This window comes from Strongylocentrotus purpuratus, unplaced genomic scaffold (assembly GCF_000002235.5).
Source record: "Strongylocentrotus purpuratus isolate Spur 01 unplaced genomic scaffold, Spur_5.0 spur5_scaffold_14, whole genome shotgun sequence".
Classification (NCBI taxonomy): domain Eukaryota; kingdom Metazoa; phylum Echinodermata; class Echinoidea; order Camarodonta; family Strongylocentrotidae; genus Strongylocentrotus; species Strongylocentrotus purpuratus.
The window spans coordinates 11288971-11311365 of NW_022145599.1; the positions used below are offsets into that span (position 1 = coordinate 11288971).

Consider the following 22395-nt stretch of genomic DNA (forward strand, 5'->3'; position numbering starts at 1 on the left):
GGATGGAGATGGTGGTAAGCGAGGAACGAAGGAAGGTGGGGGGGGGGGGTGCTTAAACGTACTCGTACATACTTATATTAATGGGCCTTCCATGCTTTCGGCGGCAATACCTTGGAAAATCTTTGACAATTTCCATTTGCACTAAAATCACTCACTTCCTTAGAGGGCATGTGTGAAAAGATCATGATTCTTAACACCTATCCTTTATATACTATTGCATATTTCTAAGTCTGAAAATATTTCGACATTGACTCCTCTATGATCTCAGAAAGATCTCAATTTTCTAACGCATGCATACATGTTAGTAGTTGATAGGTTCTAAATTGTATAGTTATCATTATTGTTCAAGAATCATAATTTTCCAATGCCTACCCTTCGATGAGTTAAAATCAATCTACAAGTTGGACTGACATATCATACGATCATCACTATAAACCTAAAACTCACCAGCTAACTTGCAAACGAAATGGTGTCTAATACCCTTCAAGGCGACGGGAAACGAGGGCATGTATTCTGGCACTATAGGCATCAATTTACCATTGACAAGAATCGGCTGGCAATGATTATCCTCCGTATGCAACACTTCATCGGCCATGTTTGTAGACCCCCGCGCGTGAGCTGAAACACGTACACATATACAGAATATCAATAAGTAATTAAATACACAAAATGTAAAGTTGACATGTATACACACAAAAAACAAGATCGCAAGGAAACAACAAAGAATCAAATACAAAAATGTAATCTCATTACTTTCGTTCAACGGAGTTCAACCTGAATAATTATGTTCGCAGACCACTAGAATACGCATCTTCTGCTCTTTCTCTCTTTTTCTCACTCACTCACTCTCTCTTTCTCTCCCCTCTCTCTCCCTCTCTCTCCCCCCTCTCTCTCTCTCTCACACACACACACACACTCTCATTCTTCTCCCCTCCACACTCCACATTTTTGCATTTGTTACGGAAGTTCCCCCGTGCCGCCACCCCCTATTCAAACTCGTCTTTTGTCACTGGTCCGGGAGGGGTAGCGAAGAAGTGATGGTATGGTGGCCCTGAAGGGACATCGCGAATAGACTAAATCGTGAAAAATATGCGATAAAATTCACGATATCGTCAATTTTATCGCATATTTTTCACGAAGAAATTCACGAAATTGACGATATCGTGAACTTTATCGTGAACTTTTCACGATGAAATTGACGATATCGTGAATTTTATCGTGAAAAGTTCACGATATAAAGTTCACGATATCGTCAATTTTATCGTGTACTCTATCGTGTACTCTATCGTGTACTCTCCTGACGGGCGCTTCGTAAACAAAACCAGCCCTAGCTAGGGGAGACAGAGATAAGGAAAAAAGGGAAAGGGAAAGAGAAGATAAAAGGAAAGAAAGAATAATAAAAAGAAAAGAGGGAAACGGGGGGGGGCGAAGGGCTCTTGCCTCCTCCTCACTCCCCCCCCCCCCCTCCCCGCCAAAAAATAAATCAGAGAGAGAGAGAGAGAGAAGGGAAAGGGAAAGGGAAAGAGAAGATAAAAGGAAAGAAAGAAGAGGAAGAAGAAGAAAAGAGGAAAACGGGGGAAGGGCGAAGGACTCTTGCCCCCCCTCCCCCCCCCCCCCCGCCAAAAAATAAATCAGAGAGAGAGAGAGAGAGAAGGGAAAGGGAAAGGGAAAGAGAAGATAAAAGGAAAGAAAGAAGAGGAAGAAGAAGAAAAGAGGGAAACGGGGGCAAAGGGCTTTTGCCTCGTCCCCCCGCCCCCCGCCAAAAAATAAATAAGAGAGAGAGAGAAGGAAAGGGAAAGAGAAGAATGAAAGAGAAAAACGAAAAAGAAGGAGATCTAGGAAAGAAAGGAAAAGAAAGAAAAGAAAGGAGGCAAGAGCCCTTCGCCCCTGTTTCCCTCTTTTCTTATTCTTTTTCCTCTTCTTTCTTTCCTTTTATATTTTCTTTCCCTCTCCCTTCTCTTCCCTTTATGGCGGGAGGGGTGAGGGGGAGGTAAGAGCCTTTCGCCCTTCCCCCATTTCCCTCTTTCCGTCTTCTTCTTCTTTCTTTCCTTTTATATTTTCTTTCCCTTTCCCTTTCCCTTCTCTCTATCTCTCTCTCTCTCTCTCTCTCTCCTATTTATTTGTTGGCGCGGGAGGGGGGGAGGAGGCAAGAGCCCCTCTTTTCTTCTTATTCTTCTTCCTTTCCTTTTTTATTCTCTTTCCCTTTCCCTTTCCCTTCTCTCTCTATCTCTTATTTATTTTTTTTGGCGGGGGGTGGGGAGGGAGGAGGCAAGAGCCCTTCGCCCTTCCCCTGTTTCCCTCTTTCCTTCTTATTCCTCTTCTTTCTTTCCTTTTATATTTTCTTTCCCTTTCCCTTTCCCTTTCCCTTCTCTCTATCTCTCTCTCTCTCTCTCTCCTATTTATTTGTTGGCGCGGGAGGGGGGGGGGAGGAGGCAAGAGCCCCTCTTTTCTTCTTATTCTTCTTCCTTTCCTTTTTTATTCTCTTTCCCTTTCCCTTCTCTCTCTCTCTCTCTCTCTCTCTTATTTATTTTTTGGGCGGGGGGGATGCAAGAGCCCTTCGCCCCCGTTTCCCTCTTTTCTTCTTCTTCTTCCTCTTCTTTCTTTCCTTTTATCTTCTCTTTCCCTTTCCCTTTCCCTTCTCTCTCTATCTCTTATTTATTTTTTTTGGCGGGGGGTGGGGAGGGAGGAGGCAAGAGCCCTTCGCCCTTCCCCCGTTTCCCTCTTTCCTTCTTATTCCTCTTCTTTCTTTCCTTTTATATTTTCTTTCCCTTTCCCTTTTCTCTCTTATTTATTTTTGGCGGGGGGGAAGGGAGGGGGCAAGAGCCCTTCCCCCGTTTCCCTCTTTCCTTCTTCCTCTTCTTTCTTTCCTTTTATATTTTCTTTCCCTTTCCCTTTCCCTTCTCTCTCTCCTTATTTATTTTTTGGCGGGGGGGGGGGGGAGTGAGGAGGAGGCAAGAGCCCTTCGCCCCCCCCCGTTTCCCTCTTTTCTTCTTATTATTCTTTCTTTCCTTTTATCTTCTCTTTCCCTTTCCCTTTTTTTCCTTCTCTCTGTCTCCCCCAGCTAGGGCTGGTTTTGTTTACGAAGCGCCCGTCAGGAGAGTACACGATAGAGTACACGATAGAGTACACGATAAAATTGACGATATCGTGAACTTTATATCGTGAAAAGTTCACGATAAAGTTCACGATATCGTCAATTTCGTGAATTTCTTCGTGAAAAATATGCGATAAAATTGACGATATCGTGAATTTTATCGCATATTTTTCACGATTTAGTCTATTTGCGATGTCCCTTCAGGGCCACCATATGATGGGGACACATGTCATCAGTTTGGCCAAACATGGGGAAGCAGAAAGAGGGTGGATCAGGAACCGGTCAAAAAACATTTAACTACCTGTCGTGTCTTCATTCGAATTACGACATAACATGTAGTTTTGTTTTTGACAGGTACGTTCCGGCTCCCTAGTAAGGGAACCATCTCTCAAACAATCATGATTCTACCTCCCTACCTTTCTTTACTACCACGATCACCTAAATTAAAGACTTAAACCAAACAAGATATGAGATACAATACTTAGTGGGGTCAGAATAGAGTTTGACCAAAAACAATTGCAACATGTATTTGCCAGCGTTACATCGTATAGCTGGCAAATGTTGTTTATACGGCAATACGTGGGAACACTAATTGCTATCTGGCATGCGTTGAGTCGAAGGTGTTTAATTGAATATGAAAAGAGGGGATGCGAAATATGGGTGCGGTGTATAGGAGGAGTCGTTAGGGACTTTTAGATTGAGTGGACGGAAACGGCGTGAACGTCCACTGATCATGCGTGTCAGCGTAGTCAACTGCCCCTGTTGACTACAGATATGATCTTTTAGATTTTACTCGAGGATATACGTCGACAGGAAGTCAGCATGATGAAGTCATGAACGGCGCGCCAAATTTCAAAGGAAATTCCGCGCGTACTGTCACGTCACCAGCCGGCTGGGCGGTACACGGTGCGGAGACGAAGCTTATGCACACTGCCATTGCCACTAGCTATAAACCTTTCTAAGGGTGCTATAACATACCAATCAAACTTTCACATTTCAAGACAAAAGAATTTTAATCTACCTATATCTACCTCAGTTTCGTGAAAGCTGTTGTTACTCAAAGACAAAATTATATCTCTGAATTTTTTATCATTCATCTTGAGGCTTGAAATGACGTCACGACTATGTGAAAACAAGTGCACGGCGCTGTAGATTTAGGACGACGGGAAAATCAAAGTGGACGCGTTCTCGATTCTGATAGTCGACGACGGAGACGACGTGACGCATGCGCGGTGCCTTAAAATGACGTCATCACGTAGCAGTCAACTATGTCGACGTGCAAATCTAAAAGTCCTTATTCTAGCCCAGGAGCCTTCCAAGGTCCGCACACTAGCATGTTTTTTAATATGAAGTTTTTAAGGGTGAAGTAAATAATGATAATTTGTAGGAGACGTCATTTTGTCAGAGTGGCATCTGGATGTGATGGTTGCTATGGGTGATATTATGTGGTAAACGGTGTTAGGATGAACAACAGGTTTCTCAACGGTTTCCGGTAGTTCTTGAAAGCAGGCACAAACTCTAAGAAAATCGGACCCCCGGAAAGTGGTTATTTTCAAAATGACGTTCAAGAGTGGTATGGCCACCAAAAAACCTGGAAATCCATGATGGTGCATTTCCAATTTAGCAAATAAATAATTTACATAACCAGATTTTGATTCTCTTTTGAACAGTAAGACGTTGTGAAGATTAAACAAAATGTATTTTCGAGTTATGGATTTTCATTGATATACAAAAAGAATCACATAGTTTTACGCGAGACAGTAATGTTTTAAATATGGTTGCTACTGTGCTCTATAATTTGGCTGCTGGCATGAATGCAAGACATTATGTGTCACTGAGGTCGACATTCTAGCCTTAGATGAAATGTGATATACATTTTTCCCCCATTCTGCCCTCCAAGATGGACTGCACATTTGAAAACAGTATTGAATATCTTAACAAAACCTACAATGTACACCTTTAACGCTAAAATACACTTACACCTAACAAATATAATTATCCTCATTATTTGGTAAAATAAAAATGTTACTCACTTTCAATCATTTAAATTTGTCAGCCGTTCTTAAACATTTTTCCAGCTTTCCTGCCCATCATTCTTGACACATATCAACTTGATCTTGTTTTAATAGAGTTTTAAATCCCGAAACCAATGAAAAGACACTAACATTATATTTATTGATGGGATACCTAATGGATAGCAAATAAAAATGCGTTGGCAACAACTTTGAATTGCACAATGGCAGCACAGCCGTCTTGGATACATTGCTCTATAAAAGGCTATAACATACTTTTTCGTGCATCAATGAATATTTTTACACTTAAAATGTACTTTGCACTTGAAAACTGTCTTGTAAATAGTAAACTGAATCCGGTTATGTTACGATACTCGCTACAATAAATTGTGGACGCCATCATGAGTTACCGGGTTTTCTGGCGGCTACTACACATTTTAAACAGTCAAAATTGATTTGTCGACCCCGAAACCTAGGTATAGATACAACAATCTCTTATATGGATATGTCACGATTTATGGCTAATTTCAGTTTTCGTCGGCCATCTCGGATTACAAAACGGATGCCATCTTTGAAATTGTTTTGAGTATAAGGCTATAGCAAGTGGAATTAAACCTTTTATGATCATTTAAAGCACACTAGAGTATCCTGACCTCTTAAACATACATTTAATCTTGCAAATGACAGTTTTACTGCCAACTTTAACTCACTTCCGGTCATCTTTAGGAGAATGGTGGCCATTTTGGATGCCATGTTGAATTTACAGATATTTTGGTGGCCATAACACATTGTATGTGGTATGATGGATTCTTCGACCCCCGATACCTAGGTATGTTTCTTAAAATTTTAGTATGTTGTTCCAGATTTCAAACGTTACCGGAAACCTTTGGTAAACCTGTTGTTGCAATACTTTAGGGGTTGACGTATTTTTACCCATAAATGCCATGTTAACTGATATCAGCATACTAAGTTTAGAGCGCTATAACATTTAAAAGATAATTTTGATATCATATTGAACATATGTTTAGGCAGTTTTCTAAAAAGAAATTATTGAAGATAATTCATGAAACGTAGAGAAACATGCATTCATATTATGGTGAAAATTTGGGGGAAATCACATTTTTGGCTCTCCATTGTTATTCAAACTATAATCAAGCCTAACAAATGTAGTATCATTTTGTAGAGAAATTCTCTTTCAAACCGGGTAAAATTGTGGTTATGTTAAAAGGTAATCTTCAAACTGTTCAATATTACATATACATGCATAGCGGCTTTTTTGAAATATGGTACAACTGTTTTTCAGCAGAATATTTTTTCAACATATTGAAAACAATATCAAATGTCTCAAAACCCTCAAATTGGACTTTTGCCCCCAAGGTAACTGATCTAGCCCGCGAGTATGCTCCTAATTAATTTTAAAAAAGACGAAATTCATTCTAACTCTCACCAATGACGAATGAAGTGCAGAGAAGTAGGAACGTGTCTCTCAGGGTAACAGCGGATTTATGTCTCTGCATCTATTGTATAGTCAAAAAGAAAAAAAAATGAAGGGATTTAGCACTGTTAAAGTAAAACCGTTTTCTCACTCTTACGAAAAGTGATGTATTTATTTGTATTTATTTATTTATTCAAGTTTTATTTGAAATAGAGGGTGGGTATACATTCACTTTAACAGAACTGCTTTCCAAGTACGCTCTCTAGAACGACATAACAAGTTTGTGATATACAAAATACAAGGAATACATAACAATATAACATTCATAAAAACTGAACATTTACATGTTTGACATAATATAGAGTACATACATAATAACATAAGAAAACTGCTTATACCGGTAGAGGGAAATAAGAACGGAGATTCTACTATAATAAATGCTTTGCCAATTGGCATCCGCGCTTAAATATTTGAATTGATTTGGTTGATTGAATTGAGGGAGGAAGTTTATTAAATAGGGTGCTTGCTTTATACGAGAATTATCTTTTTTGAATTCGGTTTTCGGGTATGGGATGTCAAGAAGAGAATTCAATGAATAGCGGGTACAGTAGTTGAGATGCGATAATTGATAAGTGATTTTAAATAAGTTGGGGCTATGACATTTATAATTTTAAAAGCTAACAAACAGTAGTGATATTTTAATCTTTGTTCGACCGATTGCCAGTTTAAAGTCGTAAGAAGCGTACATTGTGGTGTGTCGTACTCCTTATTTAAAATCAATCTCGCAAATCTTTTTTGTAACTTTTGCAGCTTCGATAAATTTGTCTTTAAGCAGTTTCCCCAAGCAGTACAACAATAGTCGATATGTGGTAAAATTAATGCAAAATAGAGGTTTACAAGAGTTTCATGGGGTATTTGGCGTTTTATACGACGAATACATTCTATAGAACGAGATATCTTAGTACTTATATATTTTATATGTTCAGACCATGCAAGTTGTGAGTCAAGTATAACTAGTATTTCATTGTTTCGACACACTGTAAGTTTTTATCCAATTGATTTAATTGAGAGACGATTGTTCTTCAACTTTCTTTTTGATCCAAAGGACATAACCATATTTTTTTGAGGGTGTATATACATCTTTACCAAACCATTTAAATATTAAATCAAAGTCATTATGTAAATTTTCTTGAACTTTAGAAAAATCATTAGAATTATTAAAAATGACAGTATCGTCAGCATAAAGTGATATTTTGGAATTATTATTAAATGTTTAATTATTAATATCATTAATGTACAAACACAAATCAATGGGCCCAGAATTGACCCTTGTGGCACCCCGGACTTAACAGTTAAATACTCGTTACAATGACTATCTATAGTAAGACAATGTTGACTACCAATTAAAGACGAGTAGAAAGATGAAGATGAAACCCTGAAACTATTGGATTGACTTAAAGATAAGGATGGGGATAACGAAATTAGTTTAAAAAAGAACGCTTTGCGAATGTTTATATTGTTTTTAATACAAAACATGCCACATGTGGTCATCAATATTAGGTAGACACAACAAAATTGAAACTTCTAAGAAATGGGAAATGTTGATTCCCCACGTCCTTTAAACAAAAATATATTCATATTTCACATTAGTTTTGCCTTGTATTTCTTTGAAATATTAATGTATAAAATTCAGATCTTGATAAATTTGTTATCCAATACAATTGATCATTATCATCGAATTCTATGATAAAACCCAATATGCAAAGCTAGATTTCTATGCAATCGAAACCGGGCTTCCAGATAAAACGTATGAAGACAAAAAAGCAGAAATACGAAGTTGTAAACCATCTAGAAACTCCTAATAAATTGCGATACTGATTAATTTATTACAATTACAATTTGTTATTTCCAGTGTTCTTTACTGATAACTCAATTTTCTTATATAACTGAAGATATCGCGTATATATCCAGTTATGAATGAACGCCATAAAACTACTACCAACAACAACAACTTATATCTACGATTTAATATGCAGCGGCGGATCTAGGATTTCGGAGGGGGGAGGAACCAACGTTTGCACGTTAGCGCTAGCCTTTCTGGATGGGGTCGGGACCAAGGGCCCGCCCTAAGGCTCCAGTTGTGGTGCAGAGCCCCAGGCGTTCTCGAGTTTTAGCATTTCTGAACCTTCAAAATGGCCGTCTTGAGCGACAGAAAGACATTCACTCTCTAATATGGACAAATTTACAACAAAGGGTTGTCTGGGGAATCACTTTTATCTTTGCGGATGGGGTGCAGGGGGAGTTCCCCTGCCGGAGGAACAAAGGACGGAGCCCCCGGACGCTCTCGAGTGTTAGGACTTCAGAATCTTTGAGATAGTCGTCACGTCACGAGCGATAGCAGTAGTGATTTTCTCCTCGATATTTACACAGCCCCTATCATTTCATCTCTAATTTTTTTATTAAAATAAAACTGTTTTTTGTATTGTTCTACTAACGACAACATCCTCCCTGGTTCTTATTTCGTATTCAGGGTAGCGATTCTTTCTCGTTGCTCTCTCTCTCTCTCTCCCAGTGGAGGGGGGGGGATGGGCTGGCCGATTCGGCCCCCACCTAGACCCACCACTGATATATATACAACATACATAAATACATACATATATATATATATATATATATATATATATATATATATATGCACATGTTTGTAATTAAATAAATAAAGGCGAGGACTCACCATTTTGACCGATGGAAAACAAATCTCAATTATTCGATGAAATCAAGTCGAGCAACAGTTGATTGATTGTATTTTGTTCTTGCGCACATCTCAAATAAAGTTAACTCTCAGAAGACAACATGTATTGTAAACGTGAAGCAAGCATCCAAGAATACTACAGTTAAGGTTGTCGAAAGACTTTGCTCATCTTCCTTGCTGTGTTGTCTTTATAACTCAAATATGACACTGTCATTATAGTTTCTGTAAAGTTTTTCTTGCAATGTAGTCCGTATTCCCGAACTCCTCAAAAGGAAGTAAAATCGTGAATAAAAGTTCCAGTATTACAGATAGTCTGTATATTTATTTTTCGAAATGATATTTATGTTCGCAATACAAATTTGCCTAATTATGATTTAGACAGCGAAATGGGAAATGATGAACACGTCTACTGAAACACTCGGAAATTAACGCCAACTTTCACGGGGTTAATATCCAATATGCCTCGAATTTCGCAGCAAACAGACACTCTGATCAGGAAGGTCTGCGTAGTGAGACACGCCCATCTCAAGTAACCAATCAACGCGAGGAACACTTGATACATTCCCCCGTGCCCACCCCGACCGCTTTGACAATCGAGTGTTTAGCGAACCATGTTATCAGTGTTTTCATTTTTTTCTCGCAAAACTGGAAATTTAGTTGATTTTATGGTGCAACAAAAGACATATGACGTCAGCCTCGGCCTTGCAAACAACATAAATGGAACGTTAGATGAATTTTGAGAAATGTAAGGAAATTCCATCAAACCAATGAAATCTGATGTCCTAGCTAAGAAAATTTATTATGACGAAAGGAAACACTGCATGGTATAAAAGCTTGACATATGATACAAAGGCTGCTTTAACTGCAGAGAGATGAATCACAAATAACTCAACTGCCGTTTCGAAACTAATAGTCGATGCCACACGAGTTAAGGCATAAAGCTAATGTTGTGATTATGAGGGGGAAACACTAGGAATTAGTCAAGGAAGACATAGCCGGAAATTTCGTGCAGTTTTCCTCAGAATCTGTTCAACATTATCACGATACTTCCGATGAATTCCATGTAACAAAACACAAAGCGAAATCAAATCTAAATCTGTCCGGAAAGAGTTGAAACACACAAATCTGTTGCCATTTGTATTATTGTTTTAAATCTATGTTTATTTATACTATATATCAGATTCAATTGTACACTTCTATGAGTACTTTTTTCATATTTTTACATGTATGATTTTGTCACCATTTTCCCCAGGGCTTCCTCGGAAGACCAGCTAATCGCTGAATGGGCCACCCTGGCTAAATATTTTGAAATCGATAATGAATAAGTGATACATCATTAACTGTCGGGGTACGCTTGATGGATTTCACTCTCTCTCTCTTGAACTAGGCAGACGAGAAGCTACATCACCACAAACCAATTACTAGGTAATGATATTCCCTACCGAAATATCATTCCAGAATTAAGAAGAGATTAATATATTGAGCCTTAGCAACAATAAGCAAAAACATAATCCATACATGCGCAGTAAGAAGCATGACATCAGTGGCATAAATGATATTAGCCAATGAATGTACAGGTGTTGAATTATACCAAGTCTGTGTTAGTGAATGCTCGTAATAGAGATACCAATAAAATAAATGGGCGTAGCTTTATCCGATTGTTGAGTGACTCACTGGTGATCTGCATTTCGTTTACGTTTCAGCTAACATTCGGGCGATGTTTTTTGACGGATCAATCTAGACAGTAAAACTGTGTAAATAGTTTAGAGCTAACGATTTCAAATAGGCCTATATATTTTTGGGAATGCCATAAACAGACAAGAGCGAGATACGTGTATTGCATCCCCATTTCCAAGTCACTCCCTTGGATATTCAAATTAAAGAAATTGAGAGTAGGGAAAGTGACGCAGCATGGGAAGAGGAAAAATGGGTGGCTTTGAAAAACCAATTCGTACTAGATAGACCTATTGCTTGTCAAGTAGTTTATTTTGAGTTATGAATCACCAGTCACTAGCCTAAAAAGAATATTTGATAATTTTCATATTTGTTTTGTCCAATTTACTTACTTCAATAGTAAGAAACTTGTACATATGATACAATAAATAAGTATTTTTTTTTCCCTAAATAATTTCGTCAAATGTTGACAAAAAGAGATGGCTGCTGTGTCACCCCCCCCCCCCCGCCCTCCCCACCTCCGAATAATACATACACACATAAATACATACATACATCAAAGATAAGAGTATTTTCTACGCCGTACTGATTTCGTTTTTAGAAGTGACTTCCTCCCTGTTTCCACCGTCCGCTATGATCTAGGATTATATATCATTCATTATCTTGTCTAATTTCATGCAACCTTTTCTCTTTTTTAATACTATTGGTCTTCTTCTTCTTCTCCTGGTCTTCTTATGGGAAGCCATTTTCTTCTTTCTTTCTTTTTTTCTCAGGTAAATTGCATGTATACTCATAATGAAAAATGTGATATCTGATGTAAGTATTAGCTTGCACTTGAAACGAGCTTCATCATTGTCACGTTCGTTTTATTTAATGATAGATAAAGTGACATCGTCAACTATGGAGGCCACTTTCTTTCTACTTTTTAAAATCTTTGTTGCTGTTGCATTTTAGCATTGCACACTGGCCTCGAATGGCGGAAATGGTTTGTGAATAATTGATTCACATCACTGTGCCTACATTATCATTTGCTTGCGCTTTTTCAAACACTGAACACATCAGTTAATGATCACCTACTTATCCTAAGCATAATAAAATTAAATTCGGTTTTCAACAATTATACTAATAAAGGTGTTCTTGCCATGGCTTACTGAATTTTTTTATATTGATAAATATAATATGTGTATTGTGGTGCACTATTCATTGCACTTCTGGTCGCCATAGCGTTTATTCTTTCTCATCTCGCTTCTATTTATTACCAATGCTTTTCTACTTTTTAAATCTTTTGTTGTTGTTACATTTTAGCATTGCACACTGGCCCAGAATGGCGGAAATTGTTTGTGAATAATTGATCCACATCACTGTGCCTACATTATTATTTGCATTCGCCTTTTCAACACTGCATTCATCAGTGTATGATCGACTACTTATCCTAATCATAGTAGAATTAATTCGGTTTACAACAATTATACTAATACAGGTGTTCATGCCATGGCTCACTGAATGGATAATATATGTATGTCGTGCATGATTCAATGCACTTCTGGTCGCCATGGAGTTCTTTCTATTTAATCTCGTTCCTATTTGTTACCAATGCTTTTCTACTTTTTAAATCTTTTGTTGTTGTTACATTTTAGCATTGCACACTGGCCTAGAATGGCGGAAATTGTTTGTGAAAAATTGATCCACATCACTGTGCCTACATTATTATTTGCATGCGCTTTTTTAACACTGCATTAATCAGTGTATGATCGCCTACTTATCCTAATCATAGTAGAATTAATTCGGTTTACAACAATTATACTAATACAGGTGTTCATGCCATGGCTCACTGAATGGATAATATATGTATGTCGTGCATGATTCAATTCACTTCTGGTCGCCATGGAGTTCTTTCATTTTAATCTCGTTTCTATTTGTTACCAATGCTGGGAAATAATGGTTTCATTTGGGCAGGCTTGCAGTTCAGTGAAAGATTCATTTTTAGGGGTATTTTATGTCCTTTTTTTTAATTCTAGGGGGGGGGGTTGCTATTAATATAAATCGAGTCATATTATTTGTGTACGATAGTAGATTAAGTGGAAATGATGATTATACATTATTTAGATTTAAACTGTTTGCCTAACTATGTGATAGAAACAATCTCCCGGACTTAAAGGAACTTTGTAACATTGTTCAGATGAGAGAAAGTGGAGCTAAGGTAGTGACTTCAATGCTAGATGTACAAATAAAGATAATCTGAAAATTTGAGTGAAAACAGACCATTATTAATGATACAAATTGGGAAAAAGTGATCTGATCGACTCCTTAATTTTCCCTACTATATTATTACAATTTAATTACATTTTAGGTGAATGTAAATCGAAATATGTCTATAGAACATGACAGGGAAGGGGCACGTTAATAACCCCCATTTAACTACATCAGTTCTCTACAAAGATATAACTCAAATAGAGGAGAAGAACTTCGAGAAAGTGAGGCAGAGGCGGCGCTCTCGGGGGGGGGGTTCACTTTTTCAAGTGCCCCAAAATTGCATGTTTTTACATAGAAAAAGTGCCTCTTTATCTTTGCAAAAAGGCCCATTTTTACGTAGAAAAGTGTCCTTTTCACTTTGACAAGTGCCCATATTACCTAGTAAAAAAGCCCCTTTCCCCTTTCGACTCTGATGAGCGTCCTTTTATTTTGACACGTACCCCTATTCCTTTGACAAATTCCTACTTTCCTTTGCGATAAGTGTCCATTTTCCATTCATATAAGTGCCCTTTTTCAACTCTGATAATTGCCCTATTCCAATCTGAGAGGTGCCCCTTTTACTTTGACAAGTGCCCTTGTTCCTTTGTAAGAAGTACCCCTTTCAATGTTACATATTGCTCCGGTTGTCTCATTTTCGCCAGCACAAACGTAGCTAGTTCGCGTATATAGCACTTGATAGTGATTTTGAATGTGAGATTGCTTTGTTAAATATAAAATACAAGAATCTTTTCCATATCTTTAAACTATCATTGATATCTGAAAATTAAACAGTTAGTAAAATAAACCTACCAAACTACATAATACAATGAAATACTTGACTGAAAGTAGGGTGATCACACTGCCTGTGCACACAGTCTGTCCCGCGAACACACACACACACACACAACAGCAGTCAGTTGGTGGAAATAGCATTTTTTGTAAATTTATTACAAAAAACTAAACAATATTTTTTAATTATTATTTCACATATATTTTAAGCATACCTTTAACTACAATTCTGTGTAGTTTCATAGTTATAGGCATGTGGGATATATGTTAAATTATTTAATTAGAATATTGTCTTTTCAGCCATGTGTGACATGGCCCGCTGATCTCCATTGACTCGCACTGCTATTCTGCGTGGTAAAAATGCACCTCAATGTATAAAACACCCCTACAAAAATGCAATATCCTCAAGTCTTTCACTCATTAAATCAATTTGATATTTACACTCAAGGTACCCACAACTGTACAATTCTTATCATATGATCGGTTTTTCTGAATAATTTGTGAAACACATGAGAAACTAGCTGTGACGGTGATCCAAGTAATTTCGATCGCCATATTTTATCGGCATTGTAAAAATATTTGGATTTTAAGGTTAATATTTGGTGTAAATATGATCTATGAATATATGATTTAAAAAATGCCCCAAAAATGAACAGTTTGACTTTCCTAATTTGCATAATGAGTGCGCGAATATATATTTAGCTTATATGACCTAATTTGCATAATTGATGAATATTCATGATTTTTTTAAATTTCAAATAAAATATATTTCCATACCTGTCTGAAATAGGTTTCACTAATGTATCATGTTCGTACAATCGGTTGGTTATACTGTACACCGTTCGGTTGCTTTTTACAAAGTTTATAATTTTGCTCGAATTCAGGTTACTAGAAAAAATTAAGTTGTATATTTTAATTCCCTAACCGACTTGTCAAATAATTATTAGGATTGTTTTGTATTCTTACGTTCATCGCAACGTTTTCCTCGATATCCGGCAGAGCAGTGGCATTTGAAGTTTCTCATAGTCTCCTCACACCAGCCGTTTCGACAAGGATTTTCGCCACAATCTGTAGTCAAAAGAGGGGACAAGACACTGCAATTATTGCTCAACCATAGGAATTTGATTGTTTAGGAATACTGGTAAACTTCTGCGACTCCCTCATACCTTTGATGTATATGATGTATCACTGTATTCTTTCAGGTAGGCTACTGCTACATGATGAAAAAGAGGAAGCCATGTAGTTACAGGCCAGACTTAAACTTAAATCTACATACAATGACAAATTCAATACTAATAATAATAATAATAACAATAATATAAATAATAGTTATCATTGTAATAATAGTAATACCACTGCTATTACTACTACTACTACTACTACTACTACTTCTACTATTAATAACGATGTGATAACAGTGATATTACTGCTGCTGCTATTACTGCTACTACTACTACTACTGACGTACGTTTTTGTATTGATTTGTGTCTTTATAGATTATCCACAAGTATACCATATTCCCTACATTTTTTTATTTATTTATTTATTACACATCTTTAAAAAGAAGGGTAGCCCAATCAGCAAATAAATACTGGTTTTAACGAAATGAGTAATAACGAAATGAGTAATATGTATATGATACAAATATGTAAATGCCATATATCCAAATTGAAGCAAACAGTAAAAAAAAAAAAAAAAAAAAAAAAAAATCAACAGCAACAACAACAATAACAAACCAACAGGAGAAATCAAGATGAATATATAATAAAATATAGGCCTATACAAAGATGAGAGAAAAAAAGAGTCATATTACAACATGATCATATTACAACGAGGACGTCTTTTGCCATTTTGCCATTTCACGTTTAAATGGTTTCATATTTTCTATAAATCGAACACATTCGGGTAATTTATTCCAGTTTGATGGACCTGTGACAAGAAATGACTTCTGATAAAAGGTCGTACGAGCATGTGGCATTCTTATTAACATCTTATGTGTGCTCCTCGTTGTTCGAGATGATATCGCTTCGATATAAATAAATTTATCACCGAGTACTTCAGGTGCAGCTTTATGTAAACATTAGTGAATCATACAACAAGATGCTCTAAAAAAAAAACAGATCTATTTTCTGCCAGGATAGAATTTCAAAAATTTGTTCAGATGGGGGTTCCCAGGAACAACGAGAAATCATATATGCTGCCCTCTTATGTAATCTCTCCAGTTTACTATGAGTTGCTTCAAATCTCCCCGACCAAACAGTACAGCAGTACAATTATAACTCCCAAACATTTATATGCATATACACATTCCAACTGGCATCCATTTAATTCAATCGACATCATACTGTTATCTAATGATCTAGGCTTATGCTTTGATCCTAGCAGCATCGATTTGGTCTGATCACTATTCAAAATCAATTTATTTTTATTCAGCCAAGAATTCAGTTCACCAAGAGCTTTTGTAAGTTTGAGTTCTACCTCTTGCTTAGTTTTACCACATACAGAAATAGTTGTAACATCTGCATACATATAAACAATGCCATTTGAGATGGAACATCGGAAGTCATTAATAAATAGAGTAAAAAGGAGCGGGGCCAAGATGGACCCTTGTGGAACTCCCATTGTTATATTTCTAAATGTTGATTTTTCTTTCCCTAATTAGACAAATTGTTGGGGATTTTTCAGGTATGATTCAAACCATTTAATTACATTCGGGGAGCAACCATATTGATGTAATCTATTTAGGAGGAGAGACTGGTTGACTTTATCGAATGCACGTCGAAGATCTATGAAAGCTACACCATTCAAATACCCTTTGTCTACATTGTCTGACCACTGGATGCGACAGCGCTGTCAATTATGATGGGAACGACGCCTTGTGAACGTTCGTTATTATTGTTATTATTAGTAGTATTATTAGTAGTATTATTATTATTAGTAGTAGGAGTAGTAGTAGTAGTAGTAGTAGTAGTATGAGTAGTAGTTTCTTAAACAAAACTTCTGTCACAATCATGAAATAAAAGGGGGCTGGGAATGATGGACTTCGAGTCGAAATGCCGGTCACTCCGTCTATCATGGACTTATAAGTATTTAAGAAGTGAGCAAAGTGCTTGGAAAATTTTGTTTAAATACTGGATCCACAACATTTGAGATTTGCCTCTTTGTTTGCATTTTAATTGCAAAAATAGCAATATGTATCGTATTTGTAGAAACAAACAGTTGCCTGACTTTAATGTTGACATGTTTTGTCCCTGGGCTGAATTGAAATATATTGATATGTTTAAAGTAACAGATATTTAAAAATGAAACGTTTTGATATAATACTAAGAGCAACATTAAATATAGGAATGAGTTATGGCATTTTCCAAACTGAATAAGAAACAATATCCTCAAAGTGAAACAAGTCTTACAGTAAACATAATATGAAAAAGTTGATTCCATTTTTGTTAATTTTCAAGAAAATGAATTACTTTCCGCCTTAGGGACGCATGGGGGACGCACGGCCCGCGCATTGAAAATTTGCAATTTTTGCCAGTGCGTTGACGTGCGTTATGTGTGCGTCATACTGCGTTACTCGTTCGTCGAGTGCGCTGGACCAACGCTATGCATTCGACGTCATTCCCTGTGTGTGTCAGGATTTTTTGTGCACGCTCAAAAGTGTGCATGGAGCTCGACGCATGGATGTAAACGCCAATAGGAAGCCAGACCCGCGCAAAGCGCGCTAGACCAACGCCAGACAAACGTGGAACACACGCCCTGTTTACGCGCAGCGCGCTAGCAACACGCTACACATTCGGTGTCAGCTCGCTAGCTTCTCCCAAATCCTGACAAAAGTCGGGCGCACGACCTTTTCTGATTTTCAATGCGCGGGCCGTCCGTCGTCTATGTGTGACCGGGCCTTAAAGGCCCGGTCACACAGAGGGGACGCATGGGGGGCTCAAGGGGAGAAGCAAGCGAGCTGACACCAAATGCATAACGTGTTGCTAGCGCGCTGCACGTATACAGGGCGTGTGCTCCATGTTTGTCTGGCATTGGTCTAGCGCGCTCCGAGCAGGTCTGGCGTCCCTTTGGCGTGTACGTGTACATTCATGCGTCGAGCTCCGCGCACACTTTTGACCATGCTCAAAAAATCCCGACGCACACAGCGAATGACCACGAATGCATAGCATTGGTCCAAATTTGGAAATTTCCAATGCGCTGGCCGTGCGTCCCCCATGCGTCCTTTCTGTGTGACCGGGCCTTAAAATTGGCAAAGTTAAAAAGTGCATTTACCGACTTTTGGGTTGCAGAAGTTACGTAAAAGGATACAATATGTACAAAGTTCATCGTCTGCAATGTAATCCAGTGCGATATGAATGGTAACAGGTGATTCCTTTGAAGTAGTTTTTTTTTAAACGCATATTTTGAATTATCTATGTAATGGAAGATTGTATCCAAATAATCGATACTTTGTTTGATTTAAGAATCATTTTGAACGATAAAAATCTTTTAATAGGTCATGAAATAGAGAGAAGAGAAATGAATCTTGTCGATTTTATATTAAGCTTTGCTCAGTTTATTATCAATAGAAACTATATTAGAGAATGTTTTGGAAGTGAAAAGTATAGGATACATGCTGTATATTTGGTAAAAAAATTAAAGGTAGAAATTCGCACCTATCTCGATATGAAATGTAATCAAAAGAAATTCGATACAAACGAAGTAACAAAAAAAATCAATACTTTAGTTAGTTAGTGATTATGTTACATTAGTTTCATGTTTTGTACTATATATGATATGTTACGAATGCATGAATACTGTACATCAGCATTGTTGTAAATAGCTGTTATTTTATGATATCAACAAATAAAATAGAATACAAATAGTATTAGTTTCTTACAATATCACTGCTAATATAATTGATCTATATTGACAGATCTTGTTCCAAAACCTCTTGTCCAGAAATGAGGGAAGCAGAGACCAGTCGTTGTCACCAGTGCCAAAATTTATGCTACTATTGATGGTAAACAGACTATACTTGACTGATTAATTATCCACTAATTAGATTAAATTTCGAATCTCTCGGGTGTATCATCATATTGTTCGTCATGTTGTGTTGTTAAGAAAACCACACGGTAACCGTACTTGATATGAACAATTGAAATTAATATACTTGAGTGTTGCTCGTTCTTGATATCATGGTGGAGGACGGAATGTATTATATTACTCGTGAATAGGCAGGCAGATCATTCATGATATGAAAGTATAAACCTGAACCGAATACGACAAAAAAAATCACATGCACACACGTCCATATTCACCCATACCCCACAAAATAATTAATTATTTTGGTATTGGTTGTCAGTTGTTCCGATATGTCCTTCAAAATTAGCATTGGCTGGTTTCTGTTTGACTTGTTAACAGATTGATGTTATAGAAAGTATACAAAAAAGAGCCTATAAGATATATAAGGATTAAATTATACTTCATATGACAATGCTCTATAGAAAGACTGAAATTGCCAACCCTTGTGACTCGAAGAGTAAAACTCACCGAAGATCTGGCTACTGCACTAGAAACGAATTTACTGTGCAAATCATGGTTACCGCCACCGAAAACCAACAAATACAATTTACGATTCGTCAATAACAATCAGGGATTTTCTTGAAATTCTAAGAGATTCCAGAACAGTGCTCTTCCCAATCTAACGTGTATGTTAAATGTTCACTATGAAAATCCGAGCTTGTAATTGCCTTAACAGCTGTGCGACATTATGTTATATTTGACAGTGAAGCAATCTCAATCAGTCATTTTAAATTCCGTATATATTTTTACTATAATTTCACCAATCAAATTTTAATTATGCTTGTACATATTATATTTAATTCCATTTTTCTGATCTCATGTTGTTATCTTATACTTGTATTATATTTTACCTGCACTGTGAAAGCATGTACAATTCAGTCTATGAATGCCATTCATGTCTTTAATAAACCTTGATTGAATTGAATTGAATTAAGAAAATGCCTTTTCAACTATCATCGACTTCAAACTTTTTTAGGAAACAACACTTAAATAGAAATTAATTGATATTTCTATAAATTCAATATTTAATCATCTTATATACATACTTAATCAAGGCCAAAAGGGTCATTATGTAAAGCAGTTTTGTAACTAACAATGTTACCCTGTAAAATATAACTACAAAATAAATACAACACCCCTCCTCAGGAACTTTTCTTTTTTTAAATCGAAGTTTTAAGCTTTTGACAGTTTTTCGTGTTTAGTGATGTATACATTATTTCCTTTTCTGGATGAAGTCAAGCCATCTTTTTTTTTGTTTAGGGGGGGGGGTTCGGCTACTCCTCAGACTATAACATCCGACTGTTATGGATAGACTGTCAACGTTTGTTGTCAATGTCTTAAAATGGTCTCTAACATAAATATCGAATCTTATGACACTTTTGGCTAGGACTTACATTATTACATTTTCAAAAGAACAGTAGAACAGATTATATGTTTTATAATCATGGTGGAGGACGGAATGTATTATATTACTCGTGAATAGGCAGGCAAATCATTCATGATATGAAAGTATAAACCTGAACCGAATACGACAAAAAAATCACATGCACACACGTCCATATTCACCCATACCCCACAAAATAATTAATTATTTTGGTATTGGTTGTCAGTTGTTCCGATATGTCCTTCAAAATTAGCATTGGCTGGTTTCTGTTTGACTTGTTAACAGATTGATGTTATAGAAAGTATACAAAAAAGAGCCTATAAGATATATAAGGATTAAATTATACTTCATATGACAATGCTCTATAGAAAGACTGAAATTGCCAACCCTTGTGACTCGAAGAGTAAAACTCACCGAAGATCTGGCTACTGCACTAGAAACGAATTTACTGTGCAAATCATGGTTACCGCCACCGAAAACCAACAAATACAATTTACGATTCGTCAATAACAATCAGGGATTTTCTTGAAATTCTAAGAGATTCCAGAACAGTGCTCTTCCCAATCTAACGTGTATGTTAAATGTTCACTATGAAAATCCGAGCTTGTAATTGCCTTAACAGCTGTGCGACATTATGTTATATTTGACAGTGAAGCAATCTCAATCAGTCATTTTAAATTCCGTATATATTTTTACTATAATTTCACCAATCAAATTTTAAATTATGCTTGTACATATTATATTTAATTCCATTTTTCTGATCTCATGTTGTTATCTTATACTTGTATTATATTTTACCTGCACTGTGAAAGCATGTACAATTCAGTCTATGAATGCCATTCATGTCTTTAATAAACCTTGATTGAATTGAATTGAATTAAGAAAATGCCTTTTCAACTATCATCGACTTCAAACTTTTTTAGGAAACAACACTTAAATAGAAATTAATTGATATTTCTATAAATTCAATATTTAATCATCTTATATACATACTTAATCAAGGCCAAAAGGGTCATTATGTAAAGCAGTTTTGTAACTAACAATGTTACCCTGTAAAATATAACTACAAAATAAATACAACACCCCTCCTCAGGAACTTTTCTTTTTTTAAATCGAAGTTTTAAGCTTTTGACAGTTTTTCGTGTTTAGTGGATGAAGTCAAGCCATCTTTTTTTTGTTTAGGGGGGGGGGGGTTCGGCTACTCCTCAGACTATAACATCCGACTGTTATGGATAGACTGTCAACGTTTGTTGTCAATGTCTTAAAATGGTCTCTAACATAAATATCGAATCTTATGACACTTTTGGCTAGGACTTACATTATTACATTTTCAAAAGAACAGTAGAACAGATTATATGTTTTATAATGTTTATAGCAGGCAAAGAACGACTTACCAGGTAATCTGCACACTCTGTGTCCGGGTGGGATCCCCAGTTTACTCTTCCTTCTTGGACAAGCAGCTTCCTCATTAGATGTGTATGAGATGAGCTTTGGAATGGTCTGTACCATGCTGCCATTATAATGCAGTTCCTTCTTACACTCGTTGAACATTGGTAAGGTGTAATTCAGCCCTAATCCTTCCGAAAAACAGGTACCTGTGTACTCATTTGAAGAAACGAGAGAGGCTTTGAACGAGATATAAACCAAGAGAGAATCTAAAATTGAGTTAAAGGTGAAATTCAAAGAAAATCACAAACATTTCAACTAATGTATCACAAGAAACTGTAAGCTAACAAATGGCCATCGTACAAATTTTAGGTCAACTACATATCGGGTGATTTATAAAAAATACAAATACAACCACCTTCATCGCAGCCGGGATATACGAGAGATTCGCCGGAAAAATAACGATGTTTTAATGACGTCACTATATGGACCAATACTGCCTAAGTAGACGACATCCCATAAAGAATGAACATAATTGCACAGCTATTATTTGTCAAATTATAATGAGTTTAG

General features: G+C 36.6%; 1 long non-coding RNA gene across 1 annotated transcript; it reads right to left on the reverse strand.

The window, feature by feature from the left end:
• Nucleotides 1-453: 453 nt before the first annotated feature.
• LOC115923476 lies at nucleotides 454-22008 on the reverse strand. Its single transcript, XR_004063905.1, has 4 exons — nucleotides 21831-22008; nucleotides 14955-15056; nucleotides 6554-6623; nucleotides 454-618 (listed from the first exon to the last, which is right to left on the reverse strand). It is a non-coding gene; the product is annotated as an uncharacterized LOC115923476 (long non-coding RNA).
• Between the last annotated feature and the right edge of the window lie 387 nt (nucleotides 22009-22395).